The sequence below is a fragment of the Conger conger genome, chromosome 1 (assembly GCF_963514075.1).
Source record: "Conger conger chromosome 1, fConCon1.1, whole genome shotgun sequence".
Lineage (NCBI taxonomy): Eukaryota > Metazoa > Chordata > Actinopteri > Anguilliformes > Congridae > Conger > Conger conger.
This window is the reverse complement of record NC_083760.1, coordinates 34,610,275-34,624,824: the sequence shown is the minus strand read 5'-3', so window position 1 is coordinate 34,624,824 and position 14,550 is coordinate 34,610,275. Positions and strand designations below refer to the sequence as shown.

At 42.0% G+C, this 14,550-nt stretch overlaps 1 protein-coding gene across 2 annotated transcripts in view; it reads left to right on the top strand.

Annotated features, from left to right (window-relative positions):
- myt1lb (myelin transcription factor 1-like, b) overlaps positions 1 to 14,550 on the top strand; it is a 155,773-nt gene that overhangs the window by 24,214 nt on the left and 117,009 nt on the right. For both annotated transcript variants that reach the window (XM_061255079.1, XM_061255070.1), the window contains exon 2: positions 11,319 to 11,448. The gene's annotated coding sequence lies outside the window, so the exon portion shown is untranslated. The remainder of the gene's footprint in view (positions 1 to 11,318; positions 11,449 to 14,550) is intronic.

Sequence of the window (14,550 nt, the reverse complement as noted above, 5' to 3'; positions counted from 1 at the left end):
CTTTATGAATCCCAGGGGATATTTACCAGTGCTGTGCATTTGAATGCTTCACTTTGCTTCACTTTGCTGTAAAAATGTGTTAATTAACATGCATAGTCAATTAGTCAATGTGATCACAGAGACAAATGCCAGGTAGGCTAAAAGATGTGATTTGGCATTTCAAACTGGGGTGAGAAAACGGTAAAAATAAATAAATAAGACAACGCACTGAGAGTGTATTGGCATGAACAGTATTTTGCATTTCTTATTTTTCTCAGCTCAGAAGCTTTTACATGACAGACGTAGTATGCCAGATAGAGTGCATCCTCTGTCCTATTGGTCAAAACCACACGTTTGGAAATCATTTGACTGCAAACATCATTGGTATTTGTTGGTGTTAGTGCTGGAGGGAAAGTACAAGGCTACAGTGGTGGGGGGCTTCACACACACAGCGAGAGAACAATAGAGTGTGAGGTACAGGGCTCATGGGTCTCATTGGAATGTTTATTGTGTCCATGGAAACACCAGCATTGTGTCAAACGGTCACTCTGCTCTTTAGGTTTGAAAGTCTGTGATTACCTGATTACTGGAGCAATCCCTGCAGTCTACAGTGGTGCCTTATGGGAAGGAATGAGGAAGGGGAGAGGGCGAGAGGGTAGGTAGGGAGGAGCGTGCAGCTTGGAGTGGCTGGCCCAGAACTTCAGGAGGTGGAGATCTTATTTGAATAATGCAGAGTGACTGTGAATGATGAATGATGATTGTTGTTAAAAAAAAATGCTTCCACGTTACGCAGAGAAAAGCCAAGCAGTTTAAAATTCTCCTCACGATACGGATGTTGGAGAACATAAAACACAATGCCGCTAAGTGGTGAGCAAGGGGGGCCGAAAAACAGCATTTGCTGTAAGGAATCAAAATGGAGCTTGGCAAAGGATTTCACCACACTGTGAGGGAGAGGGTTTATGCTGAAACGTAAAATCGCAATAGGAATGCAACATGAAGAGAGGCTCCGGTCTTTATTCCCACTGTGGATGCATTGCGCGCTCTGTGAGGGGTCTCCTCGGTAAAAACATAAACCAATTCCGGACACCCTCCAGTGATTGTTTGCTGTGATTGTACGTCGGCCTTGGTCTGCCTCTTCGCTGTATGCATTCAATGTTGCACATCTTCCCTGGTGGAAATCGGAATGACCCTGGCATTATAGTGACAGAGTTTACTGCAATAATGTTTTGCACTTTCTAATTACTACAGTTAGAAGTGCACCTCAGCTTCTGATAATTGGAAATACAAAACTTAAACTGAAAGATTAAATCCAGCATTAATGCCCTGAGTAGCCAGCCACTGGCTGCCCTCAAACTCTTTCTAGAAACAAATACAAATTCAGGTGCTGTGTTCTACCAGCTATCAGGTGTAACAAAATAATTACAGTTGAAGTTATCGTTCCATGTTCACTTGCATGTGCTGTTATGCATCAGCATCGGCTGAAATAGCCAACCATTTACAGTAAGATTAGTTGTTATGAGAAATGCTAAATGGCACTAGCACACCAGTGACAAGCTGTCATTACACCGCTGTTGTTCAGAAAAGGGAGCTGGAATATAGTTTTAAAGCATTTTAAGCAAATAATTTTACAATTAAATGGTGAACATATGAAGCACAGTTGAGAAGCAGATATGGAAATGCCACTGCAATATTCATAAAGGCAAACTGTTTGACAGTCATGACAGAAGTGCAGAAAGACACCTGCTGAACCGAACACGTGAATTCAGGCTGTTTTTCACCCAACTCTGGCTCAGTGTTAAATGTAATAGTGGCTTTCTCCCCACGCAATTTAGTGATCACTGAATTGTTTAATGAAAAAAGTGTCCATTGTTATACGTTTAGTGATTGATTGAATTCAAACCATATTGACTGGATGTTGTTTTGGTCTGAGACCCAATCAAGACCAAAATATTTTTGAGTGAACATCGGGGTGACATGTGTATGTCTGGGGACATTGAATACCTGACGGATGCTGGAAGGCCAGCCAGCAGAGAGTTGCAGTAGTCCAGGTGGGACAGGACAATTGCTTGTACGAGGAGCTGAGTGGAGTAGGTGGTGAGGAAAAAAATCAGTTTTGAAGATATGGCTTGTTAAATTAGGTGTGACAGAAGTGATTTTGAGAAATCTGCCTTTAACGTTTGGTGAGAGGTCACAGGTTCTCACCTAGTAGTTAACTAAGTGTAAAAACCGGCCCATGAACCACTGCTGTGAAGGGGTCTGAATGGTTGGAAGCAGGATAATACGGCAAGGTGCGTGAACTAGGTACGAAATGTAGGCGGGAGTTTTTGGTTGGTTGGAGGAACTAAACAGATCTGGAATCTTTTCTAATCTCATTTATGACCAAAATCTAATCTGACAGTAAAGTTGAGAGCTGCGTGATGATACCTGCTTTACTGTGTTGAGTCACAATTATGCTCAGTCATTGAGGGGAAAGACAAGAAAAACAGCAAAATAAAGGGAAAAAAGAAACAAATGGATACATTCTTTAGGAATACACTTTTAGATGAAACACAGTGCACTTGACCTACCAGTATAAGTAACAATTATACAACGAATAGGTCTGGTCCATTGTCTCTATTGGTCAGTTTGCGTTCCAGCCGTGCAAATATCCATGATAAACGCACGGCTAAATGGTATGTTCACACATCTTTTAATATTACTCCGCGTTTGTAGCTCACCGTTATTTACTTTGTAACCGAAATTAACCTAACGTCATCATTTTGCTGCTAGTAGCCTCCCATAGTAAAACAAAATTAAAGTGTCCTTTAACCTTCTCTGGGATTTTGAAAGGAGAATAGGAACAAAACTAAAATGCAACTACGGTAGCATCCTCAGATCAAAATACCAGCAAGACCACCAAACTTCGGCGAAACAAATGATGACTCATAACGAGGCTATGAGTTATTTCATTAACTGCACATTATCTGACAGTGCCCAGATAAACATCTACAACAAAGACAAATGACGTGTGTGTCAGTGTCCTCAGGTGTAACTTTAACTAGCAAGCTAGCTAGCTAACGTTAGTGCAGTGGGGATACATTATTGCTAGTACCTCAGGTTAATACCATTGCTTAACTAGTGCAGTGGGGATGCATTATTGCTATCTAACATTAGCAATAATGTTGCTTAGCAACCAATGAACTAGCCAACTGTTCGGTGGAAGAACACATTTACCATAAAACATAGTTCCATTAAAAATACATTAATTTGGGCACTATTGGTTGATCAGGCATCACCTGCACCTCATGAAGTGTATTCCTTAGACTGTCTGTGCAAGCTTGTCGAGTGTAGCATGAAAATGAATAGTGCAGGTTTGGTGCAGTGGGCACTGCCAATGAATACAATTGGGCATTCCCAAAACAAGGTAAAGCGGGATTCTTTCAGGGATACGAGAATCTTGTTTTTAAAATATAACAAAATGTAATTACTTTTTTTTAAGGACAATGCTTTTATTGCTCCTTGGTGTCAGATTGCATCTGTCGCAATGCCTTATTTATTATTATTTTTTTATGTGGCCCTTCTTGCATTGCTGCGGTCACGCCCGACTTCTCGGTTGTATTTTTTCTGCAGTTCATCAATACAAATGTGATTTAGTGCTGAGCTGTGTGATAATAAGCCTTTCAGTCACTGGGGATCCTGGGCTGGGTCCGTAATTAAGGCCTTGGCGGTCGCTCTGATGGCAAATGAAAGAAAATGGCTTTGCTCTCAATCCCGGTGACTGATTGCTGGCTGCTGTTCTCACCTGCATTTTCGGGTCCATTTGGCATTGTGCACATGATTGCCAGAGTGTGAGTAATTGTGACGCCGGGAGATGACATTTTCATGAAGCTTGCGACGGGGGGAGAAAGCTCATCAGATTGGCCGTGTTCAAAATGGAGAACGGGCACCTGAGGGCAAAAATGCATCTCGGGCGCCTGAGGTTTTTCTTACAAAATATTTTTTGGTTGACCTTCCATACCTTTACCTTAACCAGTCTGTCTTGAAGTGAACACAAAATAATGAAAGTCACAAATTGCACACACAATTTGAGTGGGGCTGTTTGAGTTAGGAAATGCGACTGCCAAAAATAAGTGGTAAATTGTAAATATCTGCAGGGTAGACAGATCAAGTTCAGATGAATCAGAAAGCATAGCAATAGCTTTCTTGCCAACTGCATCGTGCAGTCTTCTGGGTATACCCTGGCAGAAGCAAGGGGGTCCCATTGGATATCCCCTTCCCACATCCCCCACACCACCTGAATGAATCCCCTTTGTAAAACAGTTGGTGTCCACCCATTGCAGTACTCACACAGCATGCATTCACCTATATGCACAAGTATACATGTCAAGGGGAAGAAGGTTGGGAAGTGGGGGGGGGGGGGGTTATTATATCCATTTCAATTTGGGGATGAACATGGTAGATCCTCATAAGGACAAAAATGTAAAAAATGTTTACAAAATATAAAATTTGTCTGTGATTAAGACAGAACTTTTAGTAATTTTGGTCGAATCACTGTACCCCCAATCTGCTAATACAAGCCTAAAATCACACAGAGCAGGTGTGATGAGAGTAAAAAGGGAGCAGTACCTATTCCCTCAGCCTGGTGAATTTAGCCTGTTTTTCAGCCTATAGCGTAGCTTCAAGCCACTCGTTGCTGCTTCTGTCATGAACAGAAACCAGGTCCATTGCAGTTAGATACATTTAGCTGCGACTGACTCGTCTGGAGAACTCACTCTGGGGGGATGGGAAGCTGCTTGGGAGCTTGATGCAAAAGGGAGGAGGGGGGTTGGGTTGTGGTTGCGGGAGGCGAGACAGGCGACTTCTGCAGTCAGCATGAACCCCCCCACTTTGCCCCACAATTACAGCACTGAGATTACATAAATGCATAATGACATCACCACCTTTGACAGGTCAATGATCACTTTGGCTCAAGAGGCAGTCTCTGTGATCTGAAGGGTGGTGACATGTGGGGAGTAGATGTGTGCGTGCGTGTGTGTGTGTGTGTGTGCACATGGGGGTGGCAGTGGTGAGGGGTGAGCGAACAGAGGTAGGGAGTCGGGGGAATGGGGACCTGTATTTGCAGTGAGGGTTTAAAGGAGTGATGAAAAAAGAGAGAACGAGAAGCGGCAAACTCACAAAGAATCGGAGAGATAAACCACACTTTTTTCCCTCTTCCTGCTGCTGCAGACATGAATCTGGCAGAATTTAGGTCAGGCAGTCCCAGTCTCATGGCGACTTTTATAAAACCAGAGAAGGGGAGGAAATAGGTAGGAAATGCTGTGTTTACAGTGTGTCTGCTTGGCGGCTGTGTTTGGTTCCCATACACGTGGGCTGCCAGCGTTTGCATGGTGGGGCTGTTTACAAACAGCACACATGGACTCCCGACAAATGCTGCTTTTACTCTCTCAAAAGGGGACAGCACAGTGTTCTCAGGTCAGTGATGAAACAGCTGGAGGTGTAGCAGTCTATGCAGCTTGCACTCAATCAGATAAATTCTGTATTAGACTGTGATGTTATTTGATTATATTGTTTATAAGATGAGCATTTAATGGAATGTATAATGTTTTTTGTTTTTTTTACATTAGAACTGGTGTCTTTCGTTTTCTTGAAAGTGATAATGTTACCCTTGAATTGGTACCATTTCCACTTTGCTCCCCCTAGAGGGCAATTTCTTCCTACACTCAGTGAGCACCTTATTAGATATTTATCAAAGTTATTTCTTAGACTTATTGGTCTTCTGCAGGTTTGATGCATTGTATATTCAGAGATGCTCTTCTGCATACCACTGTTATAATGTGTGGTTATTTGCATTCTGTCAGCTTCCTGTCAGCTTTGATCAGTCTGGCCCTTCTCTTCTGACCTGTTTTTTGCCCTCAGAACTGCTGCTCACTGGATGTTTTTTCTTTTTTGCACCATTCTCTGTAAACTCTAGGGACTGTTGTGCGACATTCCTAAACTGTCTGTTGCCTGAATATGACGTATTATAGCTTGTTGGAAAGGGTAAGAAACGCCGTACAAGAAGCGAGCCGTGTGCCACGTTTTATATTAGTTCGGAAATGACCTAGCAATGCATTTTGCTTGCGAATGGATGAACGGATTACGAAGTAAACTAGAAATAGTATTTCTAGTAAATTGGAAATATGTCGGCCGGACGTGGAATAAAAGGGAGCTAGAAAAAAACAAAACAATGTGTTTATTCGTGCAACTTCTGAATTGTATATATTAGTTCTTATATTGGAACATGATTTTTTGATTGTTGTCTGAGACTGTGGCGAGGTGAGGGTTGTAAACTGTGAGTGTGGCGTAAACTGCTGTTCTCGCTAGCGGCGAGTCTTTTTAACAATCTGGCATCACCGCTTTGCAGTTTTATTTCATCAGTTTTTTTTATGACAGAAATATGAACGCTACAATAATTTGCGATGACTCATCAACAAGGGGGAAAAGTGGATAGGGTTAAATTTATTTTGGTAAAATCAGAGAGGAGTCTTCTGGACTTTTTATTTAGTGTGATTTTCAGAAAATAAAGGTGAGAAGATGTCCCATGAGAAAATTGTCCTTTCAGTAAGGATTTTTATGTTTGTCAATGACCAGAATTAGGGAGGACCTTGTGATCAGAGCACGAGGCTGCCCGTGGCCAAGCAACACAAATGGAGGCAGCAAAAGCAAAAAGGAATGTACCCCTTCAGTGCTGCATCAAAGTTTCTCCTTCAAAAACCTGCGGGGACACTGAGCAGAACTCCCAGGAAGATTAGGCAAGCTGTCAAAAGAACTGATGGCCCATATCATATAAAAACATATGACCTATGACCATATGAGGATTTTTAGGACCCATGAAAAGATCCCACATTAGGATGGGACCTTGGTATCAACCCCCCCCCCCCCCTCCCCCTCCTTATGGTACCCCTGCTTAGTAAAAAAAAGAAGGATTGAACATGGTTACACAAGGCACACAGCAGAAGCAACTCTCCATCTCTCAGGCCCTGCCCTACAACCTCTACCTCACCCTGTCAGAGAAACGCGTTTGTGGCATTGTTTTGTTTGGAGCTGTGGGGTGGCAGACTGCCGGCTATTAGGGGATTTACGGTACTGCCTCCTCTCTGCGGCAGCTGTACGGCGCTGATTATGAGTGCTGCACATAGCCCCGTAGGGTCCCTTCATTCTCCCGACACACTTCACTGCTGCCCCATTAACACTTCATCTGTTATCTCCGCACACCGCTTTTAATTAGTATCACTGAGCGCAAGGCTCTGTGTGGGAGGGAGAATGAGGTGTGTGTGTTGGGGGGGGGGGGGGTGCAATGGTTTAAAAAAGCCCCCCCAAAAATCTGCATCGAATATCCCCATTTCCTTTCAAAATAACAAATAAAAAAGGCAATTCCTCTGTTTTTTTGTGGAGCAGCTCTCTTTCTCTTTGTCGCTCTCTCCCCCTCTCCATTCACCGTTTTCACAGTTACCGTGCTCGAGGAGATAAGCAGCATTCTTATTTCTGACTAGGTCCCTGCTCCTCTGCCAGGGTGCTGAGTCTTTAACCCTTTCAGTCTGGCACATGCTTTTTCTGCTTTGAATCTGCTTTGAAGATGGGGGCCGCTTGGCTCTCTAATCACCACTTTCCTAATTGGGTGTTACTGTACTTTGCGTGCAATGAGGGGGTGTGAGTCAGGGTGGCTGAAGATGAAAAGACCAGACTTGACAAACCTGTCACTTCCTCCAAAGCGACATCAGCGCTTTGCACACGGTGGCACTAAATAACAGCTGTTTGGAGGTGACAAGAAGGCACAGACGGCCGTTTGTTACAGCTGAGCCTGGATTGGATTATTTTCAGTCGAAGGGAGAAAGAATATGAAATCCTGTCATGTCGGAATCCTGTTGTGATCTTCAGGGCTTCCTGCTTCTCTCAGACAGCCCTCTGGAGATGAGTCACGGGGGATCTGTGTTAGAACTGGACCAAAGCTGAACCAAAAAAAACCTGCTGCACTGGTTTACAGTTTACACAACAAATACTGGAAGAATCCATTGGTATGCACATCCATTTCACATTCAGGGGCAATCCATGCTTGAATCAGAGGTGGATACATGGGGTGGTGGGGCAGGATAGACGGGTTCGACGGTCAAGAGGTGTGGGGTATTTGCTAATCTCTGGTATTTGCTAATAATTTACTAATCTGTAGGTTCTCAATGTGGATGTGGGGCAGCTGTAAGTGCCATGTCTGTTTGTGTGTGCTATAGTTCAGGGCATGTTGTGCCATGACAGCTAATTGTACAGTGGTTTCTTGTTTCATTTGGCACTCCCCCTGGGCACCGGCAAATTTGCATATATATATTTTTGCATATATATTTTTTTTTTTTCCACAGGAACTACTTGTTGTTCTGACAACCACCATACAACCACCACCAGGTGGCATATGTGAGCGCTCCAATCCACAGTGGTCTGAAATACTTGCAGGTTCTGGCAGTAGGGGGGCAGCAGTGCCCTTTTCACCACAAGGAGCTAACATTATCATGATAGAGCTGAAAAGTCTGTTTCTGGAAGTAAATACAGTACCAGAAAATACTCACTAGAAGGAAATGAATCATGGTTATATTTTGTTCCTATTTATAAAACAACTCAGATAAGAAGTTTGAAATATGGATTTATTTTTAAGGGGCGCGATTTCTGTCCTTTTCTCTGAATGCGGGCAAGAAAAGGAAATGCAAAACTACAACTCACACTGTAAACACTCCCCCCTTTTCCCCCCCACTCCTGACGACAGTGAGAATGAATTTACAGGCAGCTGAGTAGTGAGATAGCACATTGTTGACACTCTCTTTAATTTAAAAAAACAATAGAAAGAGCAACTGTTAATGTACTGAAGTCACAGAATGATGAAGGGACACACAAATATCTACAGAGAACCACATAGCGTAGCTAGACCTATTATGGACCACCTACTGGGGGGACGTGTTTCGACCACCTCAGGTGCTCATGTTTCTATTTCACTTTATTCGAGAGACGTGAAAGCCGTTACCCATTAAACTGTAAGGACACATAATAAACTGTCTACATATACATTTTAATTCAACTTTGTTTACAATATATATATATATTTTTTTAATGTTTTATTTTAGGATTTTTCTCCCAATTCTGTCGCCAATTGTACCCCGTCTGATTCAATTAGAGCTAGTATTAGATACACCACCCACACCCCGTCCCCCAGTGGCCCGAAAGAGAGTGACATGCATTCTTCAAGCCGTCCCGTCTCATGCTCATTTTCCATGATTCGAGGTGCTTTATTGTGCGGCGATCTACTAACCCTGCCAACTCCCTCCCTTCACAATTATGCTGCTCCACGTGAGCCGGCCAAACTTTGCTTGTACACCGCGATGGTAAGGCTTCTTCATTTCCTACTTGACTTTCCTAACGGCTGTTTTGTTTCTAGTAGCGGTGAGCGAATACTGCACTATCTGTATCTGTATCCATTCAACCAACTATATTACTCGTATCCGTAATCGGAAGTGGGTGTTGGTTAACCCAGAAGTTGGCAGAGTTTCATCTATCAGCTGTTTGATCAGTCCTTTCAGAATTGGCTGTCATTTCTGTAGTCCATCCAGGGGCCTTGCTATTCGAAATTAAAACCAGGTGAATTTTTTGTAATAGTTGGGAAGTTTTATATTGCAGAAAAATACAATGCAAATTTGTGGGCAAGTCAGGCCAAAAGGCCCAAAAATGGCAAGAACTTAAAAATAAAAAAAGTCTATCCATACGGAAGTCACAGAGTGAATGGTATAGGCTAGAACTGGCACAGCTGAGCAACAACAGAGCAAATCAACTTTTTACAAAACAGACTTGTACTTGTACAATGTGTTTGAGTATTTATAAAGTAGCCTGTACAGTCAGCTCCAGAATTATTGGCACCCTTTATAAAAAAGAAGAAACTATTCTACATACAATAAACACAAATAATAATCATGTATGATCAGTAATTTTATTTTTTAAACACACTAAAGTTCCTGTGATCAAATCGTGTTCCGCTATAAATGTGAAAATGACCTTCCTTTACTTTTTAAATCACAAAAGCCCATTTCCCCAATTTTATCAATTGGACTTCTGAGGTTTTAATTCTCTCTCACCGAATATTATCAGTTACAATTTTAAGATACATATAGGCCAGTGGTCTCCAACCCTGGTCCTGGAGAGCTACAGGGTCTGCTGGTTTTCCTTGTTACCCAGCAATTAACTGTAATCAACTGCTCTAATTGATTAATTAACTCACCTCACCTGGTTACTTGGGTCTCAACAGGTGCTGATTTTAAAGTGAAAACAAAAACCAGCAGACCCAGTAGCTCTCCAGGACCAGGGTTGGAGACCCCTGATATAGGCTATAATTTTTTATCGGGGGCGAGCTAAATGGCAACATAATGCGTTATGACCTAACATACAGTAGACTACTACAACTTTGATGTTTGGAACAACCTACCAGCTGATTTTCTGATGAAACTTCAGGATAGTGTACCTAAGAGACTTGATGCACTTTTAAAGGTGAAGGGTGGTCACAACAAATATTGATTTGATTTAGTTTTTACTCATAATAGTACATTTCTGATTTATAAAGTGTCCACTTAATTATTTTTTTAAGTATCTTCGCTTTACAATTTTTTTTATGTGGCCACATAACTTTTTTTTGATGATTCTGGTTGATTGAGGTGGGGGACTAGGGGGGTCCTCAGCAACATGGAGGTCATTATAAGGGGCCTAGATGATTAGATTGATGAACAGCTTCAACTGAATACTTATTTTTGATGGTTACAACTAACAACTGGCTGTATATCTGAATGTCTGTCTGTGTTTCTGACTAAGTGTCATTGTAATTGGCACTTGCATGAGCCTGGAGCTAGAGGCAGATAAGGAAATGAAAGATGTGCCATGTGAGTTCATCGGGAGCCAGGGCAGGGCTGGTCAAACCAAGTGTCACATTGTTTATAATGTACACCAAATGTGGAATGAATTGGATTTCCTTCCCCTGTGATAGCTGCTTGTCATTTTCTGAAATAGTCTTAGTGTAGAGGGTAATTAGCTTGATCTATCATATTTTAAAGGAAGGGCAAACAAATATGACTAATGATCCATGTTACCCTTAGTGATTTTTCATTTCCTCAACCATTTCTGTGAGATGGATTTGATCAGCAGAAGACAGAGAGAGAGAGATGGGGGAAAACAGAAAAGGCTTTACACTCGGCACCAGCAACTTGACAGCAGCTCCGAGCAGCTTTTACATGTATAAATGCTGGTCTGTGTACGCACACTTTGGGTGTGCTAACAGATTTCAAATTTCCTTTTGTTTGCAGAAAATGAAATCAGAAGAGAATTGGTGAACCATTCCCTTTTTGGAGTTAACAGCTACTGGAATTGCAGGGGGCCTAGGAGGAACAAAGGGTCTGGACCAAAGAGAAATTGCTCCCCAACAAACTATTTCAGGTATGGCTTACATCAGTATAGCTCTCCACCACCCCCTATATCTGTCTCACACATATACATGCTGTCACCTAATGAGGTGTTATCACCTGGTCCTTCACATCAGTTGGGATGCCCGTGTAGGAGACTGTAGGAGTAGCGGTTCTCTGTGATAGAGATGATTAATGGCATAAATATATATTTGCTAATGCATAGATGTTCATAATAAATTTTATAAGGAATATGCACCATCCAATCATATCCAAAAAGGATCTGAACTGCTTCCGGGTCTTGGGTCGAGGAATCTTCTGGATGGTTGCCAGCTTTTTTACCTGCAGTTTTCTCCCTTTCCAATCAGGTAACCGAGGTTCTTTACCTCTTTATGCCCTTTGTGGGATTCATAGTGAGCCTGATGTCTTGCAATCACATCAGGACATCCCTCAGATCAGCCATGTGACTCTTCCAGTCCCCACTGTACACAACCACATCACCCAGATATGCAGCGGTATACATCATGTTTTCCATTAGCCTCTGAAAAGTGGCAGGAACCCCATGAAGACCAAAGGGGAGTACTGTGTATTCATATAAAGCTGTTGGTTCGGAAGGCAGTGTACTCGAGACATTCTAGATAGAGTGGCACCTGCAAATACCCCGTACACTGGTCTATAGTTGAGATATACTGCACCCAGCTTCCCCAGCTCTTCTAGGGGGTCATCGATCCTGGGCATAGTATAAGCGTCAAAACAGGACACTGTATTATATTTCCTGAAGTCCATGCATAAGTGGATACTTCCGTCTCAACCAAGACTATAGGGCTAGACCATTCACTCTTTGACGGTTCAATATTGTTAACTTCAAGCATGGTCTTTACCTCATTCTTCTTGGTTTGCACAATGATCTCTGGGATCTGATAAGGCCTTTGCTGAATTCGGGTTGGTTCATTCAATGTAATGTTGTGTTCAACCACATCAAACGGCCTAGCTTATCTTGTGAGAGAGGTGAGAAGAGGTGGCGTACCTGTCGTAAGTCTTCTTGTCGCTGTTCAGTCAGGTGGGTGAGTGGCTTTATTTCTGCCTGTGTCAATTAACCCTTTAAAAGGCTGTCCATTCATATTAACTGTCACCACATGTCTGTTATGAGACCTAGCAGAGTCAATTGGGAACCTAGCAAAGCATTGTCTTTAGTCGAGCCAATCATTTTGGCTTTCCAAAAAAAAAAGGAATTCCACATTAATGACATTTTGATTAATATTTTAGAACACATGGTTTCAATGTAATTATTTTCCTTTAAACAAACACATTTTAAAGTTAAAGTAATTTTATGTCAGTTCAGTGACATCATCAGCAGACATCTCAAACCAAAGGCAGTTGCCATGATGCCTCCATGCTGCCTCACTGTAGGACAGCACTGTCCATCTTTGAGATGCTTAGTAAGCACATAATGAGAGTTTGAAGGCATGAAGATGTCTCAGAAAAATAACAAGATTATGTAATGCATGATGATGTGTGATTATAGGCAGGTTAGCTGGTGAGTTCATGGAAAACTCACCAAGGCTAAAAACAGTAACTACATTTTACAGCTCTTATTCAGTTCTATGGGAACTCCACCATTGTAAAACTCTGAGTTAGACTAGATTTAATGAGCAATGTGCACCTTCCTAAACAGGGAATACCAGCTCTGCTTGACTTTTAATCACATTAGCGTAACGTCTCCAGTGTACAGAATCCCCAATTGAATGCAGTTACTAGCCCATGCTATTATTTATTTATTTATTTATTTAAATACTACCGGTATGTGCGTTTATTATATGTGTATGAATATATATATTATATGTATGAATGCCGCATGTTTGCCTTGTGTGTATGAATGGACATTGATGGCAAATCCATGTGAGCTGGGCCTATGCAACGGTATTATTTTTTATTTCACTGTATTTATTTGTGCATATTTATTCATAATTCAATAATTCTGGAGCGAACAGTAATACTTCTCTATTGAGGCAACATCATTTGATTTACTCATATAAGGCAGTGATTGACAGGTAATTATTACGTCACATTCATTATAGGGTTTGTTGCAAGGGTGTGGGTTGCGACAAGGACGCAGGGCAATCCGAGGATCACGCCTACTGGTTAAGTAGGCACATACCTGGACTACGTTGTCAATTAGTCCAGGCTTGTAAAATGTGTGCTCTTTCCGCAGTAGGTGTCTGAGACCAAGGAACCACTGTCCCGGTCCGAGAGAGAGAACTGTGTTCGAGGAACAACCATAGAGCTGAAAGGCTGCAGTTTTGTTTGCTTTCATTTGCTTTTCTCATTTTCGTTTGTTATTTTTAGTCCTGACCCCGTCAGTGTGAAGGCTGAAGACTTTTTCTCCATTCGTCAGTTTTGCGCTCTCTCTTCCCCACTCCGATAAATGAATAAAATGCCGGTGCAATCAGGACTTTCCATATCTTCCTGTGTCCAGCTCATCTATCCTCCCCGAGGTGTATCATGGCATATGACAGAGATATTCTGCAAACAGACACAATTTTTGAATTGCTTGACTGTGATTTCTGTCACATCACAGACCTTGTTTTGCTGACTGCTGGTGGCATTGTGATACACGGGGCTTTTCTGTTTTCAAAAATCTGGAGAACCATAACCATAACCATCTGCATATTGGATTATAAATACCAAATGTGATTGAATGAATACAGAGCATTAGTCCAGAACGTACTATTACTCATGAATCCTTTTTTAGCAGCCCCCGCCTCACTTTCCCATTAAATAATCAAGTTTGACTGTTTTTACGTGTTTCTTTCAAATTTATGTTTCTTAGCTTAATAGAAGATCTGTTGAGGCTCATGGCATTCTATTGCTCAGTGAACCATAGCAACAGCCCTATAATGGGAATCATGGCTGTACATGTAACGGCATTCAGAGATGTCAGTGAGAAAATGAACTTCCACCACAGAAGCTGACACCACTTGAAGCATCAAGATGTGTGTGATTAGTACAATATCTTTGGTTGCATACCTCTGATTTTTAGCTAGGTGGGCAAGTAACTTCACTTGTGCCATGTGATTGGCAAATGCAATGACAGAACTTCCCCTGTTACTCATGGTGCACAGATGTTGTTGGTGGG